This window comes from Arvicanthis niloticus, chromosome 17 (assembly GCF_011762505.2).
Source record: "Arvicanthis niloticus isolate mArvNil1 chromosome 17, mArvNil1.pat.X, whole genome shotgun sequence".
In the NCBI taxonomy this organism is placed as follows: domain Eukaryota; kingdom Metazoa; phylum Chordata; class Mammalia; order Rodentia; family Muridae; genus Arvicanthis; species Arvicanthis niloticus.
In genome coordinates this window covers 58,362,450-58,388,822 of record NC_047674.1, presented here as the reverse complement: position 1 = coordinate 58,388,822, position 26,373 = coordinate 58,362,450, and the positions used below count along the sequence as shown (strand labels likewise).

Below are 26,373 nucleotides of genomic sequence, written 5' to 3'. Positions count from 1 at the left end.
ACTTTGTTAACAGGGCCTGGTAGCGCAGGCGTTAGGACCAACAACTGACAAATAGGACCTCACAGAACTAAAAAGTTTCTGTACAGCGAAGGACATACATCATCGTTTGAATAAAACAAGTCTTCAGAATGGGAAAAAAAGTCTTCATCAACTATACATCGGGCAGAAGATTAGTATCTAGAATATGCAAAGATATAAAACTAAACATTAAAACAAACAAGCTTTAAAACATGGGGCATGTAACAAAAAAAACCCCAGAGTTCTCAAAAGATGATACATAAATGGCCAAAAAACATTTTTTTTTTTAAATGTTCAGTGCCAGCCTGGAGGGATGGTTCAGTGGTTAGGAGCACTATCTGTTCTTGCAGAGGTCCTGAGTTCAATTCCCAGCAACTACCTGGTGTAGCAACTACCTGTAGATGGCTCTCATTCATCTACACTAGGATCTAGTGCCCTCTTCTGGAATGCAGGTATACATGGTGATAGAGCACTCATAACTATATATAAAATAAATCTTTGAAAAAAAAGAAGAAAAATGTTCAGTGCTCTTAGCTGTGAGGGAAATGCAAATTAAAGATTTCCTCTTATCTCAGCCAGAATAGCTAAGATAAATAAGTACATAAATACTTATTATTAATAAATATTACACAGGCTGCATCTGCCTTGCCAGGTGGGCACAGTGGAAACCATGTTGATGTCTGTGGCCCATGTCACCACTGAGTGTCATGTGGATGTCCATGGGCTGTGCTCCTACTGGGACCATGCTGATCTGAGTGGCCTGTACTGACTTTTGAGAGGATGGTGATACCCATGGTGATACCCAGTCACTGAGGGTCATGTCTGGGTCCATGGTCCTACTGCAGCCATGGTTTGTGTTGATGTCCATGGCCTGTGTTACCATCAAAGGCTATGTGGCTGTCTTGGTCTATGCTGCCACCTGAAGCCATGTTGATTTCCTGGGGCCACACTGCCTCCAGGGGTCTTATCTGGGTCCATGGTCCTACTGCAGGTGGGGACAGTGTTCGTGGCCAGTGATGTCATCAGAAAGGGTGTCAAGCCCCATGTGTGATCTTTGCTCCTGGGACCATGAAGATCAAAGAGGCTACATTTGCTGTGCTATCAGTGACTGAAGATGCACAGTTGAGAGGCAGAGACAAGGAATGCTTCTGTGCCACTCCTTACCCTTCCCCAGCCCTTCCCCTGCTCTTCCAGCTCCCCTCTTGTGGGAAAAAGCCACAGCAATCCCTCGGCTGGTTCGCGAAGGGAGGTCCTCCACTCCGGTCACACACCACACACCGGGCCCCAATAGACACGAGGGAGTCCTTGGGTTTCCAAGAGTTTATTGTTCATGGTGAATGTAAATGGTCTAGGTGCACACCACCCCTGGAAACTCCGGGCAGACCTGAGTTAAATAGGGAGGGAGAAAAGGGGCGGGGCTGGGGAAGAATGCTTAATTGGCTCCGCCCTCTGGCCTTCAGACATCTCATTAGTATGTAAATCTCTCTAGGGCCTGAGACCTGTAGTCACGCCCTCTACCTGTGCTTTTTGGGTGGGGCTGCATTGCCCTGAATGTGACTGAACAGTGTAGGTCAATGGAGTTCCACGCCATGTGTTAGGTGCCTGGATTCTGGGAGCACCGCAGAACAGATGCCCGTCCCTCACAGGTAATGGACACCTGTTGGGTCTCCGGGCTATTTCCAGCCAGTGCTTTGACCAAAACCAAGACCTCTTTCAAAGCCCTACACCCCCTGGCCTCCTCCCATGCCCCTCTGTCCCCTACCCCAATCATCCCTCTTGCCCCTACTTCATCCCCCTGCTCTTCAACCCCTCCCTGTCATTAATCCCCATCCCCAATCCCCACTCTTCCCCCCCCACCACCACCACCACCTTGCCACCTGTAGTAACAGCCTAAACAGGAAACAACCAAAGAGAACTCTCAGAGTATGGTAGGGGTGCCGAAGGCTGGCTCTCCACAGTTGATGTCCCTGGCAGGGGTACAGGAAGGGAAGCACCCAGTTCTGTTTAATGGGCAGGCCACCGAGAATTTGACCACAGTCCCGTGAGTATATAGAGAACACAAATAGGACTTGGCTTATTTATTTATTTACTTACTTACTTTTAATTCTTATTTTTATTTTTACTTTTTTTTGGAGGGGAGATCACAAGGGTGGGAAGGTAGGCATGGAAAGATTAGGAAGTGAGTGTGCTGAGCATACACGATGTGAAATTCCCAGAGAATCAATAAAAATGTCACATTGAAAAATAAATACATAAAAACTGTTTATGAATTATTAATAAATACTATTATTAAGGGACCACTTAATCACTCTAGGTGGTTATACCAGTCTTGGGTATATACCCAAAGGACTTTACGTCTCCTACAGAGAGAACTGTTCATTCATGCTCATTTCTTCAGGAAGTAGAAACAGACTAACGTGGCAAAGCCTTCCCCTGATGAATAAAGATTTCAGGGACCAATCACTGGGTGAGGTGTAGGCGGGACTTCCAGGTCAGAGAAAAGGAGGAGAGGAGAGATGGCTGGTGGTCAGGAGATGAGGAGGCACAAATGTTGCTAGCGGAGGACCCGGATCCGCTACAGGAGGATTTAACTTAGAATGGCTGACAAATTAGGATGCTAGTTGTTGCGCCCAGAGATTGTGTTACTTGTTAATTCTGAACGAAGTTTGTGTGTTTTCCTTTACGAGGCAGCTCAACTGGGTTCCAGAGAGAAAGGTAAGGTGGCAAAGTGTGGGTTTGCGAGAAGTGCACCCCAAAAGGCTGTGGGAATTTGGAAGCGCGGGCCTGGCGTGGCAACGACCCACCATGGGAACTTAGTGAACCAGGTGGAGAGATTTTGGTGCTTGGGTCAGAGAACCTCGAGGAGGGCAGTTGCTGCATGGGGCGAGTCATGGAGCCAGCAAGACCGCTGGGGCCAGAGAGTAGCCAGAGTTAGCGTGGGATGGTGCCTTTTGTGTATTTCACACTACAGACTAACTGTCCGTCAATGAAGAATAGATAAGGACGAGCTATATTTATACAATGGAGTATTATTTACCTATGAAGAAAAATGAAATTTGCAGGGAGATAGATGGAGCTGGAAACAGTTGTTGAACGAGGTAAGCCAAACCCAGAGACATGAAGGTCACACATTTTCTCTCATTTTGGATGCTAGCTTTGAATATTCAGATGTGTGTATTTCATTTAGAATACCCCCCCCCCCCATGGAGTCAGGAAATTAGTAAGGGGCCTCAAGAGAGGAGAGACAGAAATCAGCAACAGATTAAGGGGCTTAATGGAACAGGGAAGGTTCAATTGGGGTAGGGGTGGGAGGAAAGAAGGGAAGGGTTATGGGGAGGGACAAATAACCCTAAAAAACTTTAGGAAAAGTCAGATGGAAACCTGCTTACTACTATAGAAGATTACATGTACATGTTGAGCAACACACACACACACACTCATGTATAAAAGCAGTTTGCTGATATACTATATACTATAACATGACAATAATGCCCACACTAGACAAGCTAACAAACACAGAGCCTAGTCCCAGGAATGGGTTTCCACTCTCAGAGTTGTTTGCCAGTGATTGGTTTTGCACATTTAATTCTTACTGTCAGAGCACTCGACCTGACGCAGTATATTTTTTGGAGAGACTGCTTTAACTAGGCGGCAACTGTCCCCTCTGTGAGACGCATCCTGCTTGGATCCTTATCTGATGACTGAAGAGGATGACCATGCTATTTAGGGTTTTCCGGCCTTAGTACAACCAACATCTGACCAGATAGATTTTTTTTTATTGGTGAGAAAGGGAGCCTGTCCTATGGATTCTTGGTCCCTGTCCATTAGATGTGTAACACAAGGCGCCTCTGCACATATTCAAATGTTCTCTATGGGACAAACTCACCCATGAGAACCCTCTGCTCTGTATACATGAACAAGACATTTAGAGCTAAATGAGTTACAGAGTTACATTCCAGGCACAGTGTGTGGTAATAATGGACAGGGGAGGATGCTCCAGAGGCTCCTCCATCTTAGATCCCTGGTGAAACTCAGGTTTAACAAGAATTTGATCTCCTTGGTGGAGAATCCAATAGAAAATTAACCAACTGTGTTCTAGGAGCCCACGGTTAGGATGTCCTAGATAACTTATCTCAGTCTCTGTTAAACAATTGCTCCTGCAAACCTCTCCCTCCAGTCAGCTGCTTATCTTAGTTTCTGTCACACTACTGTCTTAACACAAAGCATCCCTGTAGCTTCTGTGCAAGATGCCACGGTGTGCTTTTTGCCTTCAGAAACCCCATACTCTGAACCCTCAGTGCTATACTTTGGCCATGAGTACTGGAGTGTGGTCCCCTCTGGGTGGAAGAAAAGACTTCCAATTAGCTATAGTGTGTGTGCCTCTGGTGGGCCCCCCATAATAGTTAACTCAAGCTCTTTTCAGGCCAGGATACCACTGAGATACCAAGGTTCAAATATCAGTCACAACCTTTATTTGTTGTTTGGCCTTATGCATATTATTTTATACCTGGGTCTATCCAGATGCTGTTCAGTTTGACAGTGCTTCTACATCCAAGCATAAGTTTGGAGGCTTTCAGGCTCATGCTCATTTCTGTTCAGCTGTCTATATATTTAAGGTCTCTCCAGACTCCCTTCTGTTTACTAAACTGTTTAAATGCCTTACAGGACTCAGGAGGTACAGCGTTTATGATTACAGTTTGTTATGGCAAAAGGATACATATCTGACATCGGGAGAAAGAGGTATGTGGGTAAGATCTTGAGACTAAGAACTCCAAACGGAAAGCTTCTGGGACTTCAAGAACAGATCACCTCTGGCATACAAATGTATGGGTGGAGTATTGCCAACTCTTGAAGCTCATGCAAGCTTCGAAGTGAAGTTTTTATTTTCTCCTCATTATCCCAATAATTGAATAATTCCCCTGTGGTTGAACTCCCTCTCTGGCTGCCTCCAATCCCCAGATACTATAATGCTAAACAATGGCTGGGAGTCCCAACCCTCTAATCACAGAGGTAGTCTTTCTGGCATCAGCCAGACCAAACTTGAGTCATTGCATTTACATAAACTATCAGGAAAGCACCATGAGTCATGTCATTAAAATAAACCATCAGGTACGGTCCAAGGAGCCCATCATTGATTGAACAACAAGCCAGGAAAAGATTGGGAGCAGAAGTTCTCTGAAATGCTGAGCCAACTCTCCAGACCATGAGCCACCTCTCCAGGCCCAGGAAAGATATTCTAAGAAGAGACACTTGTGCCCCTCCCTTCTGGTAACAAATGACTGACACAATTATCCCTAAGGAACTGAATCCCCCAGGAAGCTCATATTTGGAGGAGCAAAAGGCTAGAGTCTTGTACCAAAGAAAGAATTTGTCTGCTGGGAAGAGATTTCACACAGTTCTGATAACTTCTCAGCCACTTGATGGGACAGACTAGAACCTAGAACCAAGACAATGATATTTTGATGGGCAGGGCCATACCTTGACCAAGACTGCTTAGCGGTGCATGTCTTCTGCCTTCAATTTAAGCCCAAGCTTCATGTCAGCCCCAGATGGGTTAAGAGTTCCCTTGGCCTCCTTATTTCTTCCTCCTCTTGATGTTGTGAGTCGGATAAGTACTTTCTCTGCTCTTCACTGTTACCTGTCTCTCTAATTGGCATAGGAAGGATGAGTGGCGGAGCCTGTCCCGTCAGGATTTTCAGAGTCCAGGCTTCAGTACTGGAAACTCCATTGACATCCAATCAGGAGCTAAGATCAGACTTCTCTTTGAGTAACTCCAACCCCCCCCCCCACTCCCAACCCCTACACATGTGTGACTTCTTTGGAAATAAGGGTTTCTGATTATAAAGGGGAATTTGGAATATTTATCTTGCTGTCTTATTAGGAATGAAAGAGAAAAGGCAGGTGGACTTTTTAATATAATGCCTAAAAGATTTTGGCAGGTCATTCCTTTCTTCTTCATTCACCTGAGTGGCCAGGCCACTTCTGGTTCCACAAGTTTTATCTTTTGTTTAAGCAATTGGTTGCACAGGCTCTGAGAGGTATGTAGCAGTTAACATCTGTGACTTTTTCCTATACATGGCAGGATGTCATAGAGTCTAGGACCGAGACAGTCTTGAAGTTAGGTATGGCTATATAAGTGCAGATGAGACAGAGAAGGCTTATTGTGTTGGTGAGCACACTAGCCACGCCCTTTTCTCGAGCCACACTGAGGAGTAGAACAATCCTCAGCTAGCCTAGAATAAACTGTCACAGACAGGAGAGGACCTTTCTTAGTTTTGTCCATTAGTGATTTGTGACCCTACCTTAGGGTCACAGGCCTGGCTAGATGTGATTCAGAGTTTAGATGCAAAAGCTCTGTGTAGGAAGGAGGAAAAGATATTTTGTTTTGTTGGTAACTCTGTGTGTGTGTGTGTGTGTGTGTGTGTGTGTGTGTGTGTGTGTGTGTGTGCAACAAGAAGGAAGAAGACAGAAGCCAGGCCAAGGCTCTGCCTTCCAAGGGAGTTGGCACACACTGTGGTTTTTCACAATGCTGACCACAAAATAAGATTTCAGCTTTTTCTCCACAGAAATTATTCCTCTATTGTGTTTTTTAGACAAACACCCAATGCCCACATTGTAATTAATCATAACGAGTGAGTGATATTGTGCAGGATAACCCAAGGCAGCTAAAAACACTTCCATTTGTAAAATGCTGAGTTGTCACATTTAGTCTCATTTGTGAAAATTGTTATTTGATGTTTCTGGGGCCTTTTGTTTTATAAAGTGATGAAGTTACAGAATTAAGAATTTGTGACCAATGGTGCTGGATTAATTCCTCATAAGTTGATCAGATCTTGAAGAAATTCAGAGAGATTTCCAGGGTAGGAGCTCCCAACTTTCTCTATTCTAGTAAAAGTGGGGCGCTACATTCAGGTTCTTCTCAGCTTAAGAGACACGGGCTGTCCCTTCTCAGATCGTGGGAGACAAACAAAACAAAACCCAAGGAGTTCAGAGCCTACACACTGGAAAAAGAAGGCTGGATATGGTCCTTGCTTGGCCTTGTTTGTCAGGGGCATCTCTGTCTATACACTAAAGGCCTGGAATCAGTCATAGGCCTGAAGACAGCGGTAGGCCTAACATCCATGCCTGCTAGCACAAAGTCTTGGTCTCTGTGGAAAAACACTAGAACAGATGGCTAGAAGCTATTGTAAACAAACAGCTTTGGTAGATAGTTTTCAGGCTCTAGTTATAGACCTTGTAAATAGGTGACCTTGGGTAGATAGTACCAACTTAGATTAGGACAAGTGAATCATAGGCGGAGTCATAGTGTCCTGTCCCCTGAACCTTCACCCAGCTGACACACTGTTCTGGAAGATATCTGTACTCCCCCTGAACACCTATGCTCCTGAGTCTTCCCCTTCCCCACATCCTGCATTTTTGTGTATATAACCCCTGTGTGAAAAAGTAAAAATTGCGATCTGATCAGCCTATAGACAGGTCGCCATTCTTTGCATCTTTGCCTGCTTACCCCACCCCCACCTCACCCACCCCCCACTCCCGCTCTCTTTCAGGTGATCTCCCCGGACCCTTGTTTAATGTCCTGCTGGACAGGACATTTTGGCACCCAACGTGGGGCTCGAACCCACAACCCTGAGATTAAGAGTCTCATGCTCTACCGACTGAGCTAGCCAGGCAGCAACCAACTTCTCCTGAGTTAGTGATCACTGATCAACCCAGACAGGGGTAGAATCTTCCCAGAAAATTTTTTCTGCATGAGTCTGGGGTAGGCCTTCCGCTGTCTTCAGGCCTATGACTGATTCCAGTCCTTTAGTGTATAGACAGAGATGTGCCTGACAAACAAGGCCAATCAAGGACCATATCCAGCCTTCTTTTTCCAGTGTGTAGGCTCTGAACTCTATACAGGGTTCTCGAAAGAAGACAAACATGAAAGAGCATTCTAGACACAGAACAAGCTGGCACCTGGGGAGAAGCAAATCTGGGAGGACTACCCCAGAATTCCACTTTTCTGTCTTTGAAATATGGAAATGGACTAGAGAAATGGGTCAGCAGTTAACAACAGTGGCTGCTTTTCAGATGGCCTGGGTTTGATTGCTAGCACCCACATGGTAGCTCTTAACAGTCTCGGGATCTGATGCCCTCTTCTGATCTTGATAAGCATCAGGTACACATTAGTCCACAGATAAACATGCAGGCAAAATACCTATGGACGTAAAAACAAGCAAAAAAAACCCAAACAAATAAATCTATGGAAACCACTATACCTCAACAGAGCATAGGTTTACTACAAACACTAAGTGAACTTCTATGTGTAATAAATGGAATTATCTTACATTTAAGTTCTTGGTAAATGCCAGCATCTATTCCTTTTTCTTTAAATTGCCTTTTAGGTGACCTGGGTTGGATCTTGGATTGGTGTTGGATGGTTTTGAGTTTGCTAATTCAATAGACTATGGCATTTTTTGCTGGTTAATGGGTGAATTAGGTCCATTTTAGAACTAATGCAGCCACCACAAAGTGAGTTTGGAGAGGATGCACTGAGAGCCACCTTCTGTGCTCTGAATTAGAAATGCTGTCTTCTAGGTAACTCACTCTCCCCACATGGAAGCACCTGCTCTGGATATCTTCCTACCCTCCACCACCTTATGTCACTGGCATGACTGATGCTTTGAAAACTCTGTCCTCCCAGATTTGCTTCTCCCCAGGTGCCAGCTTGTTCTGTGTCTAGAATGCTCTTTCATGTTTGTCTTCTTTCAAGAACCCTATATATTCTTCAGGACACAGTTTAGTTCTTTCCAGGATATGTGAATAACACTGGACAATGGAGAATCCGGAGTCAGGAGAACATCTAAGAAGCCAGGACACTCAGACTGCACATGACCCTGATGAAGACCCGGGAAGTCAGGGCAGATAGACGGACGGCCACTTCTGTATTCCATATTATAAGAACACGTGTGCACTTGACAATCCAGACAAGACTCTACATGTATGCCTGTAAGTAGCTCAGCTGATTACTACTGATTGCTTGTTCGCTCTGAGTTAACTTCTAATCCAGGAGAACTGCAAGAGGAATATAAGGTTTGGCGGCCTTGGTATATTCAAACCCAGCTGCAGAGATGCCAAGGAGGGAAACCTACAGGAATATTAACTACAGAAGCCCCTAGCATGAATCTCAGGAACAAGGCAGCTGCCTGACCAGAGGAGCAAGGCTGGCCTTTGAAATGAAAGACTTTGTTCCCACCCACTCCTGCCTGGAGATGAGATGGAAGACAGGACATTAGTCTCTGATCTCTAGCTCCTGGGACAAAGTGCAGCTTCAAGATTCAGGTCTTTGTGAGGTATTGTTTTCTTTCATGCTGCTTTTAGGATTTTTTTCTTTTCTTTCCTTTTCTTTTTCCTGTTCTCTCTTTCCCTCTATTCCTCTTTCCTTCCCTTCATCTCTCCCTTCTTCCCTCTTCCCCACTTCTTTCTCTTTCTTCCTAACTTTCTTTCTTTTTTTTGTTTGTTTTTTTGAGACAAGGTTTCACTGTGTAGCTCTGGCTGTCCTGGAACTCAATCTGTAGACCCAGATGGCCTTGAACTCACAGAGGTTTGCCTGCCTCTGCCCCATGAGTGGTGGGATTGAATGCAAGGTATGTACCATCACTGCCTGGCTAGTATTATTTCTTTACTTTGTGTTTTTGACATCCTGATTATAATATGTCACAAAGAGTTTCGTCTCTGATTATGTCTGTTTGGACTTCTATATGGCATTTATGTCTACAAACTTAATTCTTTCTGTAAATTTGGGAAGTTTTCTGCTACAATTTCACTGAATTATAAGTCTGTCTCTGCCATTCGATGTTACTTCCCCTGTCCCTTCCTACACTCCATGAATTCTCAGGTTTGGACTCTTGAATGTGTCCCAGGTTCCTTGGGAATATTGTTCATGCCTCTTATTTTTTTCCCTCGTTCTCTACCCCTGAGATTTGTCCTTGCTCATGATCTTGTCAGTTAATGACGTCTTTATTGTGGTTTCTCCTAGATTGACCATCCTCTTCATTTCAAATATTTTTTTTATTTGTTTAGTTTTCGATGTTTCAATCTCCTTGCTAATTTTTTCCTCCATATTTTGAAATTCTACCACTGCTCTCTTAACTGTTACGTGTAGTTTTGAGGCTGTCTGGACAAAGTCTTGAATAGATTTCCTTAATTCACGAATGTATTTAACTCTTTGTGATCCTCAGTTCGTTTGAATAGTAAGACTCTAAATTCTTTCTCGGACATTTCAATTATTTCTGTATGGGGATACTCTGGTTTCCGTGACTTAGACCTGCGTGCAGTCAGCTATGAGGACTGGTGGAATTTGATGTTGATTACCAAATGAGTGGCCGAGGCAATCTAGTCCTAGCTGTGTGCCAACGGGATCAAGGGTGGAACAGCTCCCTAAGCACCAAGGTGACCAGATGGAGTCAAAAGCTTGGTCACCTCCAGATTCTACAAACCTGCTGGAGTCTGGATACCCAACTTCAGACAGAATAAAGCCTATCTACTATTAGGGGGTATACACAAAGCTACAGGCCCAAAGTTACCTCTGGAACCACAGAAATGAAGACTTGAGTCCTGGCAGTAACCTTTGGCACCTCAGACATCAGGATTCCACACCCATATTGATGTCAGATACCACTGGAACCAAAACTCCAGTATTTCAGGGAACCCTGGGAAAACTAGAGCCAAAACTCAGGCCCTGAACTGACCTCTAAGGCCACTGGACTGGAGACCTGGTTCTGCGGAAATGGAAGTCTGGCCTCAGGACTAAGTCCCTCATAAGCTGGGGCGCAGTCACAGGCACACTTTAGACATCAGGCATTTCTGGAAAAAATAATATTTTATCTATTCATGTACTGATAGATTCTGAGGCTGACTCCATAGTTTCCCTTGAGTATCCACCAGGAGTGGTATATGTGGATTATAATGGGGATCCTGTTTTTAGTTCCTTCAGTAGCCTCCATATTATTCTGTAGTGGTTAAACTAATTTACATTCCAACAACAGTGTATCTCTATATTCACTTATTTCTGTATTCAAACCAGAAAAATAAGTACTATTTGGACATGTGCATAATGTGTATGTGAGGGAATGTGTGCACCACAGGGCAGATGTGGGGGTCAGAGAGCACCTCTGTGGAATCAGTTCCTTCTTCCACCTTTATACTGGTTCTAGGAATTGAACCTGTGTCATCAGGCAAGCGTCCAAGTTATTTTTACATACTGCGTCATCATTTTGACTGGGGTGACGTGGAATGCCAGTGGAGTTTCTATATGCATTTCCTTGATAGCTAAAATTGTATTTATTGGTCATTTGTACATCTGCTCAGTAGTTGAGGGCTGGAAGTGTGGCTTAGTGGTAGAATATTTACCCAGTTCTGGGATCAGTCTCCAGCAACACACACATGCACATGCACATGCACAAGAGACAGAGACACAGAGACAGAGAGACAGAAACAGACAGAGAGAGACAGACAGAGACAGAGAAATTTCTATTCAGATCATTTACTAGTCGACTAATTACATTGCTTATTAGCTATTGTTGTTTTATTTTGTTTTGATTTGTTTTGAGATAGGGTCTTACTGTAAAGCCCTGGATGGTCTGGAACTGGCTATGTAGATGAGGATGGCCTAGACCTCACAGAATTTTGACTATTTATGCCCCACAAGGGCTGGGATTAGAATGTGCCACAGTGTCCTTCCCTACAGTGGTTCTTTATAGGATGGATATTTCTCCTGGGTTAGATGAATGACTAAGCAAAGATATCCTTCCAAGAATACCTTAAGGGCTTAAGTCGCAGTGTTTGGTCCATTTTGAGTTGATCTTTACAGAGCAGAAGAGACGGGATCCAGCATTACTCTTCACTGTGCAGACACCCAATTTACCCAGCATCATCTGTTTAAGAATATCTTTTATTAAGTAACCTTTATTAAGTAAGAATCAGATGGCTGTGGCTACATGACTCATTTCTGGGTCCTCTGTTCTATTCCATTAATAAATTATGTATGTGTTTCTACAAAATCCTGCCTTTTGTTTTCCTGGTTCTGTCTTATTTTGAAATCAAGTAATGTGCCGGCAGCATTTGTGATTTTGATCAGGATTTCTCTCGCTATTCGATAGAGTCTTAACAATAAAAGAAAGACATTCAATATTGATTGATCTCTAGCCTCTACATCAGTGGTTCTTTTTTTTTAAAAGTTAATGTATTTTTTCTTTTTTTAAGATCTATTTATTTTTTTATGTATGTGAGTACACTGTAGCTGTCTTCAGACACCCCAGAAGAGTGCATCAGAACCCATCATAGATGGTTCTGAGCCACCATGTGGTTGCTGGGAATTGAACTCAGGACCTCTGGAAGAGCAGGCAGTGCTCTTAACCACTGAGCCATCTCACCAGCCCTACATCAGTGGTTCTTAACCCTCCCAAATCTGTGGCCCTTTTAATACAGTTCCTCGTGTTGTGGTGACCCCCAACCATAGCATTATCTTCGTTGCTGCTTCACAACTGTAGTATCTGTGTTTCCCAGTGGTTTTAGGCTAGACCTCCCAAAGGGGTTGCAACCCACAAATTGCAAAATGCTGCTCTACACACATGACCTCACATGTTTCTCACTCTGCTGAATGTTTAAATGCACTCTCTCCATAACAAGTGCATCACACTCACACGCACGCATACACACACACACACACACACACACACTTAAAAATAAAATATTTTAAAATATCTGGTATAATTTAACAGTCAACCTGTTTGACTTATCCTTGTTTGAGAATTTGGACATTTTTCTTTTACTATAGCTTTAATATATATATGTGTGTGTGTGTGTGTGTGTGTGTGTGTGTGTGTGTGTGTGTGTATATATATATATATATATATATATATATATATATATGACAAGGTTTTACTTTGTAGCTCTGGCTATTTAAGGACTCACTATGTAGATTAGGCTGGCCTCCCACTCACAGAAATCTCTGGGATTCTGCCTTCCCAATGCTGGGATTAGGTATGTGTGTCACCACAACTAGCCCAATATCATTGTTTTATAAATCTCATGTAGGTGTTTTTACATCCTGCAAACGGTTATGAGTCACTAAGTGGGTGCTGGGACTTGAACTTCAGTGCTGTGGAAGAGCAGCTGGTGCTCTTAACCACCGAGCTACAGCTCCAGTCCCTTACGTGACTTTTGGTCTAAAGAATAAGATCCAAGTTGTATCTCTGTCTCTAAGTGGAAACAGGACAGTCTGCACTATCCAAAGCCTGTAATATAGATACATACTATGGGCCCCTCTCATAAAGTTGATCCAGATGGGCCTGTCAATCACCTGGGCAAGAAGACAAACTTTAAAAACTGTAATGTTGAAAGACATAATTCACCTGAAGGTGTTAAAAAGTTAGAAAAAATAATCAATGAATGGATGCACTTACACTTGCCAGGAGCTCCTCCCCTGATACAGCTGCTCACTCATTGTCCTGCTTAGATTTTTTTTTTTCTTTTTGGTCAACTTGGCACAAGCCAGGATTAACAGGAAAGTAAGAACTTCAGTTGAGAAAATTCTCCCTTTAGATGGGCCCATAGGCAAGTCTGTGGAGGGATTTTCTTGATTAAGGATTAATGCAGAAGGGCCCTGGCCCATTGTGGGTGAGGCCACCCCTGGATAGAGGATATTGGGTGGTACAAGGAAACAAGCCATGAGGAAGAAGCCAATAAGCAGCACACCTCCGTGGCCTCTGTTTCACTCCCTGCCTCCAGGTTCCTTGCGTTCCTGCTCTGTCTTCCATGGATGATGAAAGGCCAGCTGTAAAATGAAATAAACTGTTCCCTTCCCACCTTTGCTTTGGCCCATATGCTTAATATAGCAACAAAAATCCTGTCCAAAAAAATTCACCTTCACTGTCTGAGAACTTCACAAGCTCTAACTCAAAAACTGTAACTTGTATCACCCTGACCCCCCACCCTTATACATACCAACAAGAATCCTAAATCTGTTTGCCATGATGTTCGGGCCATTCCCACTCTCTGAAAGACACCCCCTCCCACCCACACACCAATGCATCTGATTTTGCAGACTTACATGTTGAACCTGCCTGCTTTCTTAGTCTCTAATTTGGAAGACATGCCCCCACCCAGCACCCCCAACCCCTAACCCACCATCCATCCCCTATGCCCCTGCATCTGATTCTGCAGGCCTTCATGTTGAACCTACTTTCTTGCTTTCTAACCCTGAAAGCATGGCTTGTTCTCTTCTTTTTTCCATTTCTCTCCTGGCAGCTAAGGAAACATATCATGTCCTCCTTGTTGCTACTGTGCTCTCAAACCCCATAAAATGGCCCCTGAGTTTCCTTTTGAGTTTGTTAAGTTCTTTTATCTATGAGACGAGGAGTTCTTGGAAACGCACCCTGTATTTTCCCAGCAACGATCATAAGGAAATGAAGACACAAAGGGTAGGCAAATATGTTTTTTGTTTGTTTGTTTGTTTGTTTGTTTGTTTTTGCATGGTTGTGATAAAGACTGGACAGGCATGAGATCAGGTCAGGTCAGACGGTAAAGGAATGGGATCTAATGGGGAATTGAGCAAGGCTTGTGTTAGTTTAGTAGCTTTCTCCCCTGTGTCCCCGTGTCTGCCAGGATGAGGCTGGTCCTTTTCTCCAGGTACACTAAGGGAATTTCTCAGTGATAGCCGCTTCTCAAATGCCCCCATTCCTAGCAGTGAGGGGATGGAGACACGACTCCATGCTGCTTGCTTTGGCAGCTTGATGAGTTTCCCTGGAATTTTAGGGACCTTGACTAAGGACAAACCAAGATTCACAGCCTCAACACCGAAAAGATTTTCAGGATTCGACAGTTTACAAAGCAGAGTTAGGGATTTTTTTTTTAATTAAAGATATTTTAATGTGGGCTTAATCATGAGGCTTAAGAGAGTGAGAGATGCTCAGAAGACAGTGAGACACATGAGAGCACAGACATGGGTTTCTAAAAGAAGGGAGCAAAGTGGACCTGGGTGTGGGTACCGCCTCCTCAAGGGGGCGAGCGCAGTCGATTGTGTGAGCATTAGGCAGACAGTCAGTTTTGGTGGCTCTCGGGTATCTGCTTCTGCAGAAAAGAAGCTGTTTCTGCAGAGACTAATTGACTGATTAAAACTGCAGAGGTGTGGAGAGTTTGGGATGCTGCCAACCCAGAAGCTAATTCCCTTACCCCAGGCTAGCTTTAGCCCAGGCTAGCTTTAGCCCTTTGGATTCTGAGCTATTCCTTGCCCACTTCTGTTATTGAAACCATAATTTGTTGACTAAAAAAAAATAATAATAAAACCTTTGACACCTATTAACTTAGCAGGCCCTTGCTTCCACCAACCGAAAGCTAAGGATGTCATGAGCTAGCCTCTTGGGCCTACAGAAAAGCATGCCCATCTTGTAATCTTTCTGGCATACCTACTAATGTATTCTAAACTTTCTCCAATTTATGACTTTCTTTGTTTTGTAAAACTGTAACACTTCATGAAACTGCTTCTTAATCTGTGCTTCCAGGCCATAAACCACTCAAGATGGGAAGGAAAAAAAAAAAAAAAAAAAGAACAATAAACCACCTTGTCCCTTATCCCCTTAGAGGTGAGAGCTGTGTGTTGTTGTGTTTTTTGTCTCATTGCTGTTTTGTTTAGTTGCATAGACAAAGGTTACATCTCAAAAGGTTGCTAAGAATCCACCCTCAAGCCCCATTTTTTCTTCTTGGTAAGAGATGTAGGTCGAGGCTCCAGAGGTGGCTTGGATGGAATGACAGTCTGATAAGGTAAGAGCAGGCACTGCTAGGGTGCACAAGGAACCTAGCAGAGTATTCTTTCTGTAAAGCAGGGGTTTCTGGTGAGATCATAGAGTACTGCAGCTTTGGAGCCGGAGAGGGAGGAAGGCCTTTGGTACTTGTCTGGAATTCTTGCTGTGCTGCTGGATTCCAACAAGATTCATGACCCCCAATTTTCTCTGCCTTTCTATTCTGCTCCAATTCCCACCAAAGCAAGTGGCACAATACAGATTGTTCAATGCTTTACACCAAAATGAAACATTGATTAATGTGAAAGTCTAATTTTCATTACAGATATGTTTAATTTATATAGTTTGTCCCTAACATCATATCTAATTTATTAGAGTAATAACAGCTAACGTTTCTGAGTATTCCCATATGGGTCAGATCCTTGCTCCAGCATGCGTGTGCACCCCATTCGCAATGATAGCCACTGCACAGGAAGTAGGGTCAGTCCTCCCACTTACAGAGGAAGCGAGAGACTTTGCTGGCTAGTTTTGTGCCAAGTTGACACAAGCTAGAATTATCTAAAAGGAGGGGACCTCAACTGAGAAAATGACTCCGTAAGATCTGGTTGTAAAGCATTTTCTCAGTGACTGATTTGGGAAGGCCCAGACCATTGTGGGTGGCACCATCCCAGGGCTGGTGGTCCTGGGTGCTGTAAGGAAATAGGCTAAGCAAGCCACCGGGAGCAAGCCAGTAAGCAGCACTCCTCCCTGGCCTCTGCATCAGCTCCTGCCTCCAGGTTCCTGCCCTGTTGCATTCCTGTCTGACTCTTTTCAGTGATGCATTTAGAAGTGCTTTCCTCCTCAGATTGCTCTCTTATGGTTTCAGCACAGCAGTGGTAACCCTGACTAAGACAGGTTAGGTCAGTACAGCCTTTGTTGTTACCTCAGACTTTTGTGTACTTCCAGAATCTATTTTTTTTTTAACCATACAGCATTCTGGGATAAAATTAGCTGCTGTGTATAAAACTTTCAACTCACAGATAAGGAATGTGGGAAGAGGCAGATAGCACAAAAATAGCTAAAACCAGGAACTAGCAGACCTGGCCTGTCCACAGGAAACCTCAGTCTTGATTCTCCTGGAAAACAGAAGCCTGGAGCTATGAGGAAGCAAGGACAGTGGAAAGGGCCTAGGAAGCCTCATTCAGCAGCTTTGTAAGCCGACAGGAGGTGAGTATCACAGCTCAGCTTCACGTTCATTTCGGGTTTTCCTGAACCCATATCATTCCGCTGTGGAACGATTTCACCGCCACACATTCTCTCTGAGACTCCGACTTACAGGGGCTGCTTATGAGGGGTTTACAAACTTGCTTTCAAGGGCACCACAGGAAGAACATACAAATAACCACACATTGCTTTGTTCCTCTCTAAGAAAAAAGAAAGAAAGAAGCAGACAATGCGATCTAAGTGAAAGGAAAGGTCCTAAGAGGTAAGGATTGATTTTCTGTGGAGTCTTTTTCTTAAACTGCCTTTTACAGAACAGCAGGGGTCCCCCACACTTCCCAGGGTTTCCTTAGAGCGAGGGGGAGGGCAGGCTAGGAAGGCTCTGTCCCCACCCTCATTATCTATTCAGGGAGCACAGCATGTGGCCCTGCTCTCCAGAGTTGCCAGAAATGGTGTGCACCAGCAACACTGAGCCAGGAGGTGCAGACCGGACTTCTGGGTGCCCGCTAGCCCTTGGCACTAGAGTAAGTCTCCAGTCAAAAGCCTTATGCGTAGGGCTCTGCACCAGGGCAAGCTTTGGGAACACTTGGTAAAGCAGAGACGCCTCCTGGAGGAAAGAGCCATGGCACTAATGGTTCATGGATCCGTTTCTCCACACTGGGGAAGGGGGCAGCAGAAATTTCTTCTATGAAAAAGCTATTTTTTAAAGGTTAAGTAAAAGAAAAAAATTAGACCAGTACTGCTAATGGAAATAAAATATAAAACACATTTGTGATTTCAAATTTTCTAATAGTCATATATTTTAAAAATAATAGATCAAAAGAAATGAGTGAAATTTGAGTAATGCATCATGCTTATACTCAATGCATTATCATTTAACAAGTAATCAATATAAAGGCATTTATTAATGACATCATTAACATTACTTTATTTCATATTAATCTCTGTACTCTGATGTGCATTCTACACATACAGCTGTTGGCACAAAACACAGCTCTTGCTTCAAAGAGGCAAAGAGTCAAATAGCTGTGACCAGAAACATGGCTTCAGCTTCCTCTGAATGATGTATGCAAGCTATATGAACTGATGATATGACTGTTCTGTGGTATGGTTGACTGGAAGGTTTTTATTGGAGAGAGAGAGAGAGGGAGAGAGAGAGAGCTAGAGGAGAGAGAGAGGCAAACAGACAGACAGCTAGAGGCATCTAGAAGAGAGAGAGACAGACAGACAGACAGACAGACAGACAGACAGACAGAGGCATCTAGAAGAGTCAGGGCCAGACTCTTAGACTCTCTGTGGGAGAATAAAGACTAGCAGGGCATAGAGAATAGAGAAATAAAGAAAACAGGGAGAGTAGCAGGGTTATGAGGAGGATGAGTAGCTGGGGGCAGGATACCTGTGGTCTGAGGAAGTTTAGGGTAAGGGAGGAGGTGGGAAGGGCTAGCATAGACTCTGAACTTGTGATGTGATGCTGAAGAAGCCTGGAAACCAGCATGAGCTTTCATCTGGTAATAGGAACCACAGGTAACCATTTGTCCCTCCTGTTAAATACGGGAAATGACTCCTCTTTGAGAGATAGAAACTAGTTACACAAGTTCCTAAGGAATGCAGGCTTTCCCCTAACTGCCAGAAATGTTCCCAAACTGTAGGCCAAGCTCATTGTGAGCTCATTAGACTGCCGAGTGGGATTGGGGAACTGAACTTTCCCTTGGACCTGACACCAGGGAAGTAGTCACATGATCTTTTATAGTTATAAAACATAAGACAGTCATGAATCAATTTACTGAGTGAATTAATGGGGGATATTGAAGACCCCCAAACTCGGGAGACCCTTCCTCAAGTCTCAGGAAATCATGACCACCCAAAAACCACAAGAAACCATACCTGGATGCAATCAGCAGAGGTTTATTGGGGAGTTGGCTAGCCAAGGTCAAAACTGCTTGTCCACATAGGAACAGAATTCTGACAAAAAGCCAGCAAGCTGAGGGTTTTTTTTTTTTTTTATATAGCATGGGGTGGGGAAAGGAAGGAATTTTCGCACGGTTATACATGATTGGTTGCATTTTCGCACGGTTACACATGATTGGTTGTTTTACAAATTTTGAACATAACACTGGGAAGACCAAGGGAGGGAGGGGTAACCAAGAACAGTGGAACATTCCAGAGGAATCCAGCCCAAATGATCCAGAGTCATGTGAAAATCACTCTGCACACTCATTCCTCTCAAGAATGTAGCTTTACCACGTCACTGTGCCCCGCCCTGTCATTTACCAACTATTTCAGATTAACTATTTTTCTTCCCTGAGGCTTGAGGAATGTTAATCTAGCAAGTGTCCTCTGATTCAGGGATAATGTCCTCCACCCGGAATGTGTCCCGGGGCAGTGAAGGCCTGAAATCTTATTTTCAGTTCCGTGTTCTGGAATCTGCACTTTTTCTGCTCAGGTCTAAGGGCAAAGAAAAAGCCTGCATATTTTTCACAAAATGGTCTTTATAATTTTTCACTCTACAATATCAGGTTAAATTGGCTAATACCACAGAAGAAAAATTTCTGTTACAGGTTTCAGATGCTGTCTGATGACATTTGTAGCTTTAGGATTGTTGGGATCTTAGTTAAAACATCTCGAACATGTTACACAATCATCACAAATGTAAGGGTCCATGATCCACCAAAGAATGATAACATGGACTCAAATGTGTAAAGGCAAAGACTGTTTTATTCTGCAGAAGTTCAGCATGCTGAGCTCTCCCATTACCAAAGATAGAGAGACCACCAAGTGAGCTTGCAGGCCTGATTTAAAGCACATTAGGGAACTCTGGGGTAGGTGGCCTCTATGTTAATCTATAGGGTTCATCTCTAATGACATCCCATTACCAGGGTGTGAGGGCTGGAAACTGTGACTGGAGAGGTCTGGAAATTGTTGCTGACCCATTGTCCTTGCCCCAGGCCAGGTCAGCTTCTGAGGCCTGAACTTGCCTGGAATTACCCTGTTCTTGTAAACAGAGATTTAGACCTAGTCTCCTTAACTGCCAGTTTGAAGCCTGTCATGGGATCAGCCTAGTCTCCTCATTTCCCCACTTTCAGTAATGGGCCATCTAGAATCTTTGAGATGTTTCCAAGGCCCCTAAACTAGCAGCTCCAGTCAGCCCTATGTCAAGGAGAGAACCTAGCAGCACAGTGAAAATGGACACCCTTTTAACCTGATGGTTTGGAGATGCTATCTGGTTGAAGCCATCCTACCTAGTGTAATAAGTCACTCTGGGTACAAGCTGTACTAGAACATAAAACTATTTACAACCAGGCCATAAATGCATGTAGTAAGCCCTGAGATACAAGCCCACCAAGCATTCTCTGGGGGCAGCATGTATCCTGCAACAGTAGGGGTTACAGTGTGGTTGCAGAGGTGGGAATAGGCTATGGGTACGGGTACCTTACTTCCAATGCAGAGTCCCTGTCCCAGTAACCAACAGTTCTGTGTTAAGTCCAGGGAGAGGGGAGTTAAGAACTGGAAGTCCAATCGGCCTTCTTGCTACTGTGAACTTGATGACAAGGTTGTTGCATCGCACGGGTATAGTACCTGACCCAGATAGTGGCTGCCACAGCAAAACATAAACTGCATCAGGAGCATTGGAGTCACAATTTCAGCGGATCGACAGGGTGTGGGACCTTCCATTGTTCCTGTGACAGTTCACCTAAAAGTCTCCTCTATTGGGACCTCAACTGCTGAATCATCTCTCCTGGCAGGCTTGACGTGGGAGTGGTGTACCTTAACAGCCATAGGCAAGGTCAGGATCACAGTGTGAGGTCCTTTCCAGTGAGGTTCCAGAGTCTGTGGTTATGTCTCTTAAACCAGACTTCCATTACCTGGTTCAAAGCAATGGGGGCTCGGGGGAGGAGCAGACTCATAAACCTGGAGCGATGTGTTTATAAAAAGATAAAGAGAAAAGGAATATGTTCTATGGAGGTGTAGTCAGGTATGGGGGAAGGGGGTGTCTCAGCCGGCCCATGCCAAGGCATCCCTTCCCCCTGAGGGACCAGCCACCCGATGGTATAGTGTAGAATAGAGTTTGTTCAGGGCATGGGTGGGGAGTTAAGAGTGTTAAGGAGCAAGAAGAAAAGAGAAGCAAGCAAGAGTAAGAGAGGGGGAGGGGGCAAGAAGCTCCTTTTATAGTGAGTCAGGCCTACCTGGCTGTTGCCAGGTAACTGTGGGGAGGGCCTTAAACAGAATGCTAACATGGAGGATGACAGACCAGAGTTGCTTCTGGATCTTATGGAGGGCTTTTAAGGATTTAAAAAACTAATGTTGGTCATATTCAGCTAAGATATCAGACTGGAGGTTAGGCAGCCTGGGAGGGGGCCTCCTATATCAAAAAAAGGGTAGGGGAACCTAAAGTATAGGGGGTGTTCCTAGCCCTATATAAGGCATATGGTAGGAGAGATGCCCAATCACCACCAGTTTCTGAGGTTAATTTGGTCATGGCCTCCTTTAGGGTCTAATTTATCTTCTGTACTTGCCCTGAACTCTGGGGTCTGTATGCACAATGTAATTTCCAACTGGTCCCCAGAACCTGTGATGGAGATTGTCTTACCTGAGAGATGAGTGCTGCTCCATTGTCAGACTCCAGCAGGGCATGCAAATCATACCTGGGTATGATGTCTTTCAGAAGCTTCTTTGCCACTACATTGGCAGTCTCCTTCTTTGTAGGGTAGGCTTCTACCCATCCTGAAAAGGTATCTATAAAACTAACAAATACTTATATCTATATGCCCCTGGCTTTATTTCTGTATAATCTATTTCCCAATTAGCCCTTAGCATCAACCTCTGATGCTGGTTTTTGGAGCAGCTCCATGATTGTGGAGTTCACAGCCTGGCAGGTGGCACAGTCTGAGATTACCTGATCAACCAAGTGTCCTAAGTCAAATATTTTGTGCCTTGCCCCTCACAGCAATTCCTTCAGTTTTCAGTGACCAGGTGTGAATCTTGATAAACCTGATGGAGGCGTGGCTTAGCAAAGTCCTTAGGTAGGACGGTGCAGCCTTGAGAGGTCAGCAACCATCCTTCTCTTCTGTAAACTCCTTGGCATTTCATCTGATGTCATGTGTCTTCGGCAGTACATTCAGGGATGGCTGGGAGTGCAGGGAGCAGCAAAGCTACCAGAATGTCAGCAGTGGAAGCTTGGGATGCCTCCCTTTCAGCTTTATCAGCAAGCCCATTCTCTCTGGCTATTTCTGATGTCCCTTTCTGATGCCTCGGGCAATGAATTATGGGCACTTTAAGAGGAAGCCATGATGTCTCCAATAAAGCAAGTATTCTCTCCTAATTTTTGATGTTTTTTTTTTTTCTTTCACAGTCAATTATCCCTTCTCTTGGTATAGCAGAGGTACACCTGCTGTAGCTATGGCTCCCTTTGCAGTTTTAAAGTCTGGGTCAGAGACTTCAGTTCAGCTTTCTGGGCTGAAGTTCCTGGTGGCAAAGCAGTTGCCAAATAACAGAATCCAAGTCCATTAGCACCTGCATACCTGATTCCATTCTGGATGAAGCTGATCCCATCTGTGAAGTAAATACATTCCAGAGCTGGCCAGGGTATGTTCATCAAGTCTGGCCTGATGCTCTGGATGTGCCCCAGAACTACAGAGCAATCATGCTGCATGTCTGAAGACAGGTCAGGTAGCAGGGTGGCTGGATTTAGGGCAGATGATAGGCTAATCTTATGTGAGGGGGATTCAAAAGTAGAGGCTGAAAGGGCATCAGTCTGGCATTGGACAGCCACCAGTTGGGTGGATTCTTGAGGGTCTCCCTCAATAGCATGGTGGTGATAACAAGTTCCTGTCCCATGGTTATTTTGTCAGCATCCTTGACTAGCAGGGCAGTAGCAGCTATGATCTGGAGGCGGGCTGGCCATCCTTGGACCACCAGCTCCAGCTTCTTAGATAATAAGCCACAGGTCTTTTCCATGGTCCCAGAGTTTGGGTGAACAACCTCCTCTTCTATCCCCTTTCTCTGATTCACATACAGGAGGAAAGGTTTGTGAATGGGAGGGCCAAGGCCAGCACCTCCAATAAGGCTTTCTAGAGTCTTAAAAGCCATGTCCATCTCAGGGGTCCATTCTCTTCTTGGTCCCTGGTGGCCTCATATAATGGTTTGGCTATCTCAGTAAACCCTGGCATTCAAAGTCTACAAAACCCAGAAGGTCCCAGAAATTCCCATACTTGCTTTCAGGCTGACAGAACTGGGATACTAAGGATTCAGGGGCATCCAACATCGTGCATTGGTTGGCCACCCCCACTTGAATATGTGCTCCAAATAGGTGACCTCAAGTTAACAAAGCTGGGCCTTCTTAGCAGATACTCCGTAGCCAAGTTGCCTTAACTTCTGCAGCAGGTCTCCTGTGGCCTCCTGACATGTCTCTAAGTCAGGGGCCCACAATACATACTGGAACACAGTTATTTGGAAGTGGGCCCACCAGTACTCACCCAAGTCCTCAGCAGGGCCTTGGGTGAGTTATTGAATTCTTCTTCTTCTTTTTTTTTAATTTCTACAACAACTACTAGTAAAATTTGGGTCTTCTTTTCTATTTATTTATTTAATTTATGCGAGTACACTGTAGCTGTCCTCAAACACACCAGAAGAGGGCATCAGATCCCACTACAGATGGTTGTGAGTCACCAGGTGGTTGCTGAGAATTGAACTCAGGTCCTTTGGAAGAGCAGTCAGTGCCATCTCTCCAGCCCTGAGTTCTTGAGTCCTTGAGGCAGGCATGTCTAAGTCAGTTGTCCCTTGAAGCCTCTCTATATCTTGTCATTCAAAAGCAAATAGGGGCTGACTTTTGGGTGCCAGAGGCAGGCCTTAAAGCCATTCAGTGACTGGAGCTTCCAATGGATGTCAGGGGCAGCATGCTGTCTGGTTTCTAGGTCAAAAGCAGTGTAGGTCCTATAGGCTTCAAAAAGTCTTTCTAGATATTCCCTGGGGCTATCATTCTTTCCCTCCATCACCTGGCTAACTGTAGATAAATTTGTGAGCTGTCTGGCAGTATCTTGGAGGGCACCCCCCCCCATCATAATCTAGCCGTAGACCTGGAGCTCTCTTTACCTTCACTAGTGTTAAAATCCCAGTTGGGTCAAGTGAAGGACAAGACTGCATTGATATCAGCCTAAACTTGAGTGGGCAGCCCATTTGCTCCTGGAACCAAATTCCAGGCAACTCCCAGGATCCTCTCTCTCACCTCTGCTGTGGAGAGGACCTGGAGCAGTCATCCCAGGTGGGCTGGTGAATCAGCGTGATTGAATCTAGAAGACCCGTGAGAGCTGATGGTCTTCCTAAAACTGGGGAGTTCTGCAACTTCCAACTATAAAGATCATTACTGGCAAATGGCACATATGTCATGAGCTGTCTCCCCTGAGTATCTGGGCATCCTGTAGCCCAGAGGGGTAAAGCCATAGTAGAGTCAGCCCTCTGGGCAGTACGGTCAGTGAGGTGGACTCCAAGTGGAGTCAGGAGAGTTGGGCCACCTGTGCTGGCTGGCAGGGGCAGCAGTGGCAGGAGCAGAAACATAAGGAGGGGGATAGAGATCCTCGTTGGGAGCAGAAAGGGGAACATGGCAGGGCCAAGGCTGAGCCTCCATTAGAAGAAGAAGGGTGAGGAGCAGCAAGGTATAGCACTTGGTATGGGTGGCCCTAGGCATTATATACTAAACCTTCACCCTGTAAATGATGGGAAGATGGAAAGTCCCCTCCTCAGGCCACCCTACTTTATAGGTGGCCATTCATTCCTGCAAAAGATGGTTAGTTTGCGGAGATGAACAACCAGACCTGAGTTTTCTGCGAGTGAGCAAAAGTCCTTAAAATGGTTCAGGGCCAAGCCCGTGGGGCGCTTTGTGCGTGTCCCATCCTAGAACCAAAGAAAATTTTGTGCAAAAGGATAAAAAGTAAAAAGAGAATACACAGAGACACAGAACGGCATTCCTTGGAAAATATAAACAAACCAAAAGACTGTCTGAGGATCCAGATGAGAACTCTCCAGTTCTCCAGCTTCTGGTAGGGGGTTGGGAGTGTCCTCCATTGCCTCTGGCTGGGTGAGTCTGCTTTGTCACTCTCCGCCTCCATATTAAACCCGAAACAGAATTAAACCCCAATGAGAAACACAGATAGGGACAAGACAAAAGATAACTTGGTGCCCAAACTTACTGATTGGAAAAACACTATTTGGGGCAGGGGGTCTCCAGGGAATCTTGGTCGAGCCCCAAAACATAAGGGTTCATGATTCACCAAAGAACCCGGACTCAAATAGTATGTGAACACAAAGAATGTTTTATTCCGCGGAAGTCCAGCATGCTGGGGTCTCCCCATTACCAAAGATAGAGAGACCACCAAGTAAGCTTGCAGGCCTGATTTAAAGCACATTAGGAAATTCTGGTGTAGGTGGCCTCTATGTTAATCTGTAGGGTTCATCTCTAATGACATCCCATTACCAGGGTGTGGGGGCTGGAAATTGTTGCTGACCCACTGTCCTTGCATCAGGCTAGGTGGCAGGTCAGCTTCTGAGGCCTGAACTTGCCTGGAATTACCCAGTTCTTGGAAACAGAGATTTAGGGCTAGTCTCCTTAACTGCCAATTTGAAGCCTGTCATGGGATCAGCCTAGCCTTCTCACCAGTGATATCAGGGCACTTACAGGTATTGATAATAAACAGCTATTAAGGGAACTAAAGATAACTCAAGGTCTAGAACATTTTATCTCTTCAGAGTTTCCAAGTTCTAATCAGACTGTGTGATCTTTAACTTAAATGTGGCTTCTGCTGAGAACCGTAGTTCCCATAACAGATGACAAGGGCTGTAATGAGGTCCCTGTGGGTGGGGACAGAGCAGAGACAGATGCCAGGTCAGTGCAGGTGTGCATCCCCAGGGACTGACCTTCCTTCCATCCACTCTTCTGGGCTTGGATAATTGAGTTTGCAGAAACAATCAACAATAGATTGACAGAAATAAAGGAACACAAACTTATTAATGTACAAGAACACAGGAGTTACACTGAGCATGAAACTCAGAGTCAAGCCCTGATGGTTGAGGCTTAAGGATTCTTTATGAGGAGGACAGAAGTGAAGCCATACCAGTTTCAAAGAAGTCAGTGGTTTGTGGGAGATATGGGCAAGGCAGATAGAAGAGACAACATCCTGGAACAAAGTCTGCCTGGGATCTAGGGGTGTTGACACTCCTCTTGTCTCCTGCTTGTTAACTTCTGGAAGATCAGTCTTTATGACCTTTACACAGATGAAGGGGCTTCAGAAATGATTCTCTGTTTTTCCTTCAGGTGAGGAGGAGGGCTGACTGAGAGCCAGAGCTCCTGAAGCCGGCTTGTTAATTTCAAAGAACCCCACCA

General features: G+C 44.7%; 1 non-coding gene across 1 annotated transcript; it reads right to left on the bottom strand.

The window, feature by feature from the left end:
• Positions 1-7,618: 7,618 nt before the first annotated feature.
• Positions 7,619-7,691, bottom strand: Trnak-cuu (transfer RNA lysine (anticodon CUU)). The gene has a single exon. It is a non-coding gene; the product is annotated as a tRNA-Lys (tRNA).
• Between the last annotated feature and the right edge of the window lie 18,682 nt (positions 7,692-26,373).